We start from the raw sequence: 8,978 nt of genomic DNA on the forward strand, positions 1-8,978 counted from the left end.
TTTTTACATAGATTGTTTCATGTCATGGATACATCAGACCTGACAAAACAAAATAATAGACAAGCGACTATAAACCTTTGAGTTAGCCATAAGTATGTCAAAGTCCAAAAATTATGTTATTCCTTTGCAAGACCATTTAACATGACTTATGCACGGGAATAGACTTAGAACAATAGTAAAAGTCATACAGGCCCTTAGACTTTAGTTCAGAGGCAATGCTTCCTTCATAACATATGTTGCCTTCCTACCCAAAAACAGATGTGCAATTTCATTTTCTCTGTGCTTCCTATTGACAGATCTATTACCTCACCAAGTTCTATCATGAAAGCGATATCGCCGATGAGCAAGGCAAAAGTTAAAGGAATAAAAACTCTAGCTGTATAGCACAACGATATCTTCAATCCCTTCTTTTGTATCTTGAGATTAAATATTAGCACAAAACAACATACATATGATTTTATTAGATTTTTCTTGGTTCACAAGAAGGGGTTGAAAAGAAATTGAAAAGTAGGTTAGCATAAAATATGGATGACATGCCAGGAACACAAAACCAGTGATGCAGCACAGGCATGGATCAGAACCAAAATCATTCCATATTACAGTATTTCACAGATGAACATTCGAGCAACCAGAATGTGTTGAAGGAAAATGTATAGCAACAAATTAAAACTGTAGGTATTTGTGCATACAGGCCAACATCAGAGCAATAAACAATGATGGATTATCTATATCTATTACCTTTTAGTTATCCACACCTGCTTCATCTTCAAGTTTTAGAAGTTCTGCAGCCAACAATAATCAATCAAAGGCAACCAGCTCCTTGATTAGAAGCAGTGCAGAAAGGGATTGGAAGTTCACTAATTCAGTAGAATTCCTGCAAGTTATTTTTATATGCAAATGAAAAGGCAATAAGATAGGAAAAATTATTGAAAAGAAGAAATGCACCAATCTAGATCATCTTGCCGAAGGCCCTAGCTGCCTCAAACTGCAACCGCATGCCGCTGCACCCGATTCACATACACACACGCATAGTGAAAGGATCAAGATGCCCAAGAGGGAGTGTGAATTGGGCTAATTCTAAAATTCTTTGCAATAATTAAACCCTACGGTTAGCCCAATTAACCCCTTGTGCCTAGAAAATATTTCTATTGATCTACCGCACAAAAGTTTAGCAACCTATGTTCCAATCCTACTCTAGCATGACAATTCTATGAATGTAAATGACAAGAATTGAATTCCTCAAAGTAAAGAGAGAAGTCAGCCTGGGCACTTTTTACCCGCAAACCGCAAACCGAACCGAACCGAAATATCGGTTTGTTCGGTTTTTTGTTGTCGGTTCGGTTTATGGTTTTGCATTGTTCGGTGTTCGGCTTCGGCTTCGGGTTTCTTCTCAAACCAAACCGAGGAACCGAACAAATCGAAGTGCAGTACCTGCAGACCAAAAAACTGGAAACACCAAAACACCTCCGTCGAGTCGTCGACCGTCGCCTGACTCGCCTCACGCCCTCACGCGGTCACGCCCTCAGTCCCTCACGGGCTCACGGCCCATAGTTCGACGGCCCATCAAGACGCAAAGGAAAGTAGGAAACCCCCATCCGGCCATCCCGCAGCTCAGCGCGTAGAGAGGCAGCGCCGCAGCCCGCAGCCGCTCATCCCTAACCCTAAATCGTCGAGTGGCGGCCGGCGGGCGACTGGAGCAGGTCACGGCGAGCCAGCGAGGAGAAGGGAGGCAGGAGGCGGAAGGCTGAGAGCGCAGTCGTAGCCTCGCAGGGACCAGGGAGGAGGCGCGGCAGGCGGCCAGGCGCCCGGCAACACCCTCGTGAAGTTCTCCGACCAAGACAACGGCGGCGCGGACGGAGCAATCCTCCAATGTAAGTTTAGATCGAGCTTCAATTCTTCTTCTGGTCTTCTCCTCTTCTCCTTGCTGTTGTTAATTCCTGATTTGAAACATTTTGTTTCTAGATGGGGGACACAGATGAAACTGTTGCTTGTGAGATTAATCAGACTCAAACTCAAGAAACTGAAGCTGGAGCGTCAACGACTGGAGTGGTAGATGCAAGCAAGGAGCAGCAGGAGAGCAAGGATGGAGAGAAAGCGGATGAAGAATCCAGGAAAAGGAAACCCATGGCTCTAAGATCTGATGTATGGGATAGTTTCAGCAAGGTCAAACTTGATAATGGGGAAGAGAGAGCCAAGTGCAAGTGGTGTCAAAAGCTGTTTCATTGTGGCTCAAGAACAAATGGTACGTCATCCTTGAAAGCTCATCTGAAGATTTGCAAAAAGAATCCAAACAAACCAGTAGTTGATAATCAAGCAACTTTGCAACTGACACCATGTGCTGGCACTAGTAGTATGGGTAATGTAACCACTTGGAAATTTGATCCTGATAAACTTAGAAGGATTTTTGCTGAGATGATAATTGAAGATGAACAACCATTTATGTTATCTGAACGTTCTGGTCTTAGGAAATTAATGGCAGAAGCATGTCCACGATTTATTCTGCCATCTAGAAGAACAATCACTAGAGCTTGTGTTAAAGTATATGAAGATGAGAAAGAAAAGCTTAAGAAATTTTTTAAGGAAAATTGTGAAAGAGTTTGCCTCACAACTGACACATGGACTGCAAAGAATAGCCAAAACTACATGTGTGTTACAGCCCATTTTATTGACAATGACTGGAACCTAAGGAAGAAAATTATTGGTTTTTTCTTGGTTAAGGGCCATAGAGGGGAGGACATTGGGAAATCATTAGAGAATTGTTTGGCTGAGTGGGGCATTGACAAGGTTTTCACAATAACAGTAGACAATGCTAGTGCAAACAATAACGCAATTAAGTATGTGAGGCAGATCTTGAATGAGTCAAAAGGTTGTTTTGCTGAAGGAGAGTACTTGCATATGCGATGTGCTGCTCACATTATCAACCTAATAGTAGGTGATGGGTTGAAGGAAATTGATATATCAATTCAGCGTGTCCGTGCTGCTGTTAAGTTTATCAGGTGTGGAACATCTAGGTTGGTAAAATTTAAGAAATGTGCTGAGTTAGCCAAGGTACAGAGCAAAGCATTTCTTAACTTAGATATTTGCACTAGATGGAACTCAACCTACCTTATGTTAAATGCTGCACAGAAGTACCAAAAAGCATTTGAAAGATATAGTGATGAAGACCCATACTACAAATTAGAATTAGAAGGAGAGAATGGTCCAGGGGTACCAACAAAAACAAATTGGGATAAGGCTAGGAAGATGGCTGAGTTTCTTGAACACTTTTATGACCTCACTCTCTGTGTTTCTGTACAAAGTCGTCCAACATCTCACACTTATTTTCATGAGATTGCTGATGTATTACTTCTGCTGAGAGAATGGTGTCATAGTGAAGACAACCTATGTAAGGAAATGGGTATGAGAATGTTAGTGAAGTACTACAAGTACTGGGGAGATAAGTATGGTGAGAGGTTGGGAGACAGAGAGAAGAGAGGAGAGAAAGATAAGGGGGATCAGCTGCTCAACTTCATTGTTTTCTTCTGTGTTGCTATTGATCCTAGATACAAACTTTCAAAATGCATTAGAATGGAAATTAAGGTAATGTTTGGGGATACAATAGGAGAAAAGCTGTGGGATACAGTGAACACTTATTTTCGTGCTTTGTTTGAAGAGTACAAGGAAATGTATGCCCCAAAAGATAAGGCACCACAACCTACTGAATCTGAATCAGCTAAAACCAGCACAAGAGTGAGTAGGTGGATGTCAATAATTACTGAGTAGATTAACAGTGAGGGTGGAACTGTCAAATCTGAGGTAGATAAGTATCTATCAGAAGATAATGAGCCGGACACAAAAGGATTTGACATTCTAAAGTGGTGGAAGGCTAATTCAACAAGATTCCCAATATTATCTAGAATGGCCCGTGATCTGTTGGCGATTCCTATCACCTCAGTTGCCTCTGAGTCAGCCTTCAGTGCTGGTGGCCGAACTCTTGATGACTTTAGGACCTCACTAACCCCAAAAATGGTTGAGCGCCTCGTTTGTGCAAATGATTGGCTTCGTGGAGGAAACTATGTTAGTGTTGAAGAGGACAGCGAACAAATGTTTTTGCTTGAGGAAGGTAACATATTAAATTATTAGTTGCTTCTAATGTGCTTCATGAATCATGATTCATACACTGTACTAACTTAGATCATCTATTCTTTATTTATTTTAGAACTTGGTGGCCTGTCCATTTCTAAGGAATCTACTACAGCTACTGAGTCCTGACTCCTGATCACCTGGTAAAAGGTACATTCATCTGTTTAATATTTCTTGAACTGCTGAGATTCACTAACTAAGACACTAAGTCACTGAGATCACTTGATGGCTGCAGGACCGTGGACTGCTGATGCTCCAGCCTCCAGCAGTCCAGCCTCCAGACCTCTAGTCATATGATGCTTGTAGACTTGTAGTACTTCAAATGTGATTCTATCCAGTACTTGTCTCCCCACTTGGTGTCTTGGTGTATCAGTGTATGGAATGGATCCTGGCATATGATGCTGCTGCTGGCCTGCGGCTACTTCTCTATTTGAATAATGAAGAACTCTTGAATCTATGTAATTCTATTCTGTACTTTAGCACTGATCTGTACTGTTGTCTACTTGTCTTGAGGCTTGTAAGCTTGTAAACTTGTTGATTTGTTGAATTTATGTAAGCTTGTTGATTTGTTGAATTCATACACTGTACTAATATACCATTTGAGGATTGTAAGCTTGTTTTCTAGAGTGCTTGAATTTATGTAAGCTTGTAAGCTTGTTTTCTGGAGTTTCAGTTATTTCGGTTAAAACCGAAAACCGAATAGAAAAAATCGAAACCGAATTCTGCGGTTTCCTGTTTTCTAGAGAACCGATCGGGGGCTGAAGTCTGAAAACTGAAGTTTTAAATAACCGAATTAACCGAACCGAATTGTCGGTTAAAACCGAACGCCCAGACTGAGAGAGAAGTAGGAACACGGCGATGTTTTGCCGAGGTATCGGAGAGTCGCCACTCCCCACTAGTCCTCGTTGGAGCACCCACGCAAGGGTGTAGCTCCCCCTTGATCCGCGCAAGGATCAAGTGCTCTCTATGGGTTGATTCTTTGACACTCCGTCGTGGTGAATCACCCACAACCGCTCACAACTCGAGTTGGGTCATCCACAAGCTCCGTCGGATGATCACCAAGCTCCCAATTACCACCAAGTCATCTAGGTGATGGCGATCACCAAGAGTAACAAGCACGAACTCTCACTTGACCACGACAAGCCTAATGAGAAGGGTGGATGCACACTTTGCTACTCTTCCTTTCACTAATGAGGGCTCTCTTTGGGATTCTCAAATCTCAATCACCTCACTAGGACCTTGCTCTTCTTAGCACACTCAAGGGTGTTTCTCAGCTATTGGAATGAGTAAAAGTACCCCCACACAAGAATGGAGGAAGTATTTATACACCCGTGTTCAAAACGAACCGTTATGTGCCTCTACGGGGTGACCGGACGCTCCGGTCATGTTGACCAGATGCTCCGGTCAGTTCTCCCCGAACTCTAGTGTTTAAGTTGTGACCGGACACGTCTGGTCACGATTTTTCCTCTCTGGAACCTTACTGGAGTCGACCGGACGCTGGGACCCAGCGTCCGATCGCTCACCTCTTAGCGTCCGGTCGCACCAGACAAAATTACCTTGATCAAATGAACTGACCGAACTCTACGCCAGCGTCCGGTCACACCGAAACCAGCGTCCAGTCAGTATTTGACCCTCCATTCACTTCCAACTCTCAATCATACATGAATGAAGTTTGCTCTAATGGATCTAAGGGCTTTTTAGGAGCTACCTAGTGCTAGATTTAGCAAGTGTGCACCACACCTAACTCACTAGACTCACCTAGGTCAAGCTACCCGTCCATACCCCCCTTAATAGTACGGCCAAAGGAAAAACAAAGTCCTAAACTACTCTAAGTGTCTCCTCAACACCAAACGACATTTAGAACTAGTCCATCCTTAACCTTATCGTCCATCATTTAAAAACCAAAATGATTTCTATCATAGGGGCATGACCACCATGATAGCCCAATCAATCTCCATTACCATGACCTAACTTAATTGCCTCTGCAAAACACACGTTAGTCATAGTAATCATGTATTGTTATTAATCACCGAAACCCAACTAGGGGTCTAGATGTTTTCAATCTCTCCCTTTTTGGTGATTGATGACAATACCACCTCGAGTATGTGAAAGAGATGAGGTTTTTAACATGCTTGGTTCATATAAGCTTTTGATAATAAGAACAAAAGTGTTACGCAAGCTTATATGACCCAAGCCAACATGATATACTCAAAAGATATGAATAAGCATGAGTACAAGTAATAAAGCTCATTTGCATCGGAGTAAAACGCGGAAGCAAAGTAAATGAGCATAACACAAGTGATATGACATATAAATAATTCAAAGTAGAGAGCACGCATGTCAAATATCATGATCACATAGATATCACTATCACATAAATATAGTTCGATGCATGAAAGTAAACACATGAATGCATAATAAGTGTATCACACATAAGAACCAAATATAGTAGATAAACTCCCTTTAAATAAATCGCTCCCCCTAAGTCTATCATGCTCGATCCCTCTCCCCCTTTGGCGTCAAACACCAAAACCTAAGGGTCAGTCGGTGGGGCTATAGCGGACGAGTCATGCGCTGAGGTGCGAGGAGCGAGCTAGAACTATGTGCCATCATCATCTGATCCTGAGCTCTAAGCAGTCTGACCCTCCGTAGCTAGAAGCGATGCTGAAGCGGTCTAGGTCGGATCTATAACTGGCGTTGCCTGCTCTGATGATGCAACTGACAAAGAGAGCATCTCTGTAGTCCCGGTAATAGGTGCAACTATAGAAGGACCTGGGATATGTAGCTCTAGCAGTGTAGGTTGCCCTATCAACTCACTGAATGAATCACCAAGGCTCCTGGAAACTAGGGTGAGAACTGATGAACTCTGAGGCAGAGTAAAGCTCGTAGAAGAGGTGTGAACTGCGGGGCTGGCACTGGCGAAGCAAACCACTGGGACACCTGCTCTATAGGTGAAGGAAACTGTGGCGCTGGCTGTCCTTGACTCTAAAACCCACTGGCTAGAAAGCTAGAGTCATTGAAGTGGTGGCAGGCTGACCAAGCTAGGGTGAGGGCTGTGGCAGTGGAGCTCCAATAGCTATCACAACATGCTGCATAAACCCAAGTAGCTGCTACTGCATGAGAAGCTACTGCTGATGCATGGCCTATTGCTACTGCTATATAGCCTGTTGCTGCTGCTGGATTACCTGCTATTGTCGCTGGAACTCATCCTATCAAGTCTGAACTGTGCAAATGTAGCAGTGGTCTCCTGAGCCTGACGAGCCTGATCCTGCCTCATCCACTCAAGTATAGCAAGTAGAGTGAGATCTGTCTGTGGTGTAGGTGGAGTTGAACTGGAGCTACTGGCCTCATGGTCATGTCATCGAGGAGGCATCTGAGGGATAGGATGGTAGTTATCATCTAAGCTGTCACTGGGGTCGTTCACGACCATCCCCTCTTGCTGAGCATCTAACTGCTCCTCCTCTGTAGCTGCTATGCCCCTGATGGTCTCATCCTGCTGAGCTACAGTCTCTGGCACCTCTAGACGATGGCGCGGCTGGGTAGGTGTCCTCACTACACTGTGGCGGAGCATCTGAGTCATGTTGTATGTAGGGAACTCTATAGTAGCATCACTGTACTCTGCTAACATCTCTAGAGGCCTCACTGTCACTGCCCTGTGAATCAAGAATGTAATCCAGTGAGCATAGGGCAACTGCCGGTGACCTCTGAACCCCTCTGCAATAATATCCTCCATCTCTGATAGAAGGAGATCCCATATGTCAAACACAGTCTACTGCATCAGAGAGTTTAGTAGCCATAGTTATATGCGAGTCAAGCCCTTGCGATACCCCATCCTCGAAAGCAGTGTCCCCCTCATAATAGCATTAAGCACTCTAGCTATAGGAGTGAGGTCTCTGGGTGTCCTGCTCGACCCCTCGCCGAAAGGCTCTATGAAGCAATGGTGGACTAGATCTGTAGGGGGTACAAGACCACCGTGAGGGCGTCTAGGAGGCTCTGTCTGTCCATAGCACACCTCATGAAGCTGGATGGGCTGCTCCTGAAGCCTGAGTATCTCTCTGACCCTAGAGCTCATTAGCCTATAATCTCTGCCTCTAAATGCAAAGTGTATAAATATGTGATGCGGGTCAATCCAGAGTGTAGCATAAAACTCACGGACCCAAGATGGAACATATAAGCGTGTCTGTCCATGTAAATCTGTCAGCCCTGGTAGGTAAGATAGGTAAGGACGAATATGCTCTCCAGCTGCTGCTACAATGGACTCAATGTTGCACACCCTCTAAGATCTGAATACTGCCCCACTATTAAGATATGCATTATAAAAATCTTCCTATAGTGGTGTGTAGAAGCCCTCTGAAGCTCGGTCATCCCTCCTCGGCGGGAACCACTGCTCAAAGTCCACAAATCTGAGCTATTGCACCTGCTTGGCCGTGGTGGCCCTCAAATCTAGATGAGTCACTAGAGCGGACCTTGTGGTCTAGGAGGCGGACGAGAACCCCTCTATTGTATCTCTAGCCTTGGTGTGACTGGAGCATGGGTACGACCAGAGCGGCGTAACTGTGGCTGAGGTGCCTGCTCTGTCTCCTTGGTCTGCTCTCCCTTCTGAGTCTGATCTGCTGGCTGTGGCTGCTACTGTGACTCCCCCTGAGGCTGACTCTCATCAATAACCACATGCCATCCTCCAACCATGATAGTCCTAGCTGGACCACTATGACGGCGCTCAACCTGCTCAAGTGCAGCCCTCCATGTTGGTGAAAGCTGATCTATAATAACAACACCACTCCTAGCATATCCTCTCTCTATGCTCTGTGGCCTCTACAACTACGTCTGCTCTCGCTGTATCTGCATCAAGGTACTTG

The 8,978-nt window shown here is 44.4% G+C and overlaps 1 pseudogene; it reads left to right on the forward strand.

The window, feature by feature from the left end:
• Positions 1–1,962: 1,962 nt before the first annotated feature.
• On the forward strand, positions 1,963–4,251 carry LOC136470562 (zinc finger BED domain-containing protein RICESLEEPER 2-like; annotated as a pseudogene).
• Positions 4,252–8,978: the final 4,727 nt, after the last annotated feature.

The sequence above is a fragment of the Miscanthus floridulus genome, chromosome 8 (assembly GCF_019320115.1).
Source record: "Miscanthus floridulus cultivar M001 chromosome 8, ASM1932011v1, whole genome shotgun sequence".
Lineage (NCBI taxonomy): Eukaryota > Viridiplantae > Streptophyta > Magnoliopsida > Poales > Poaceae > Miscanthus > Miscanthus floridulus.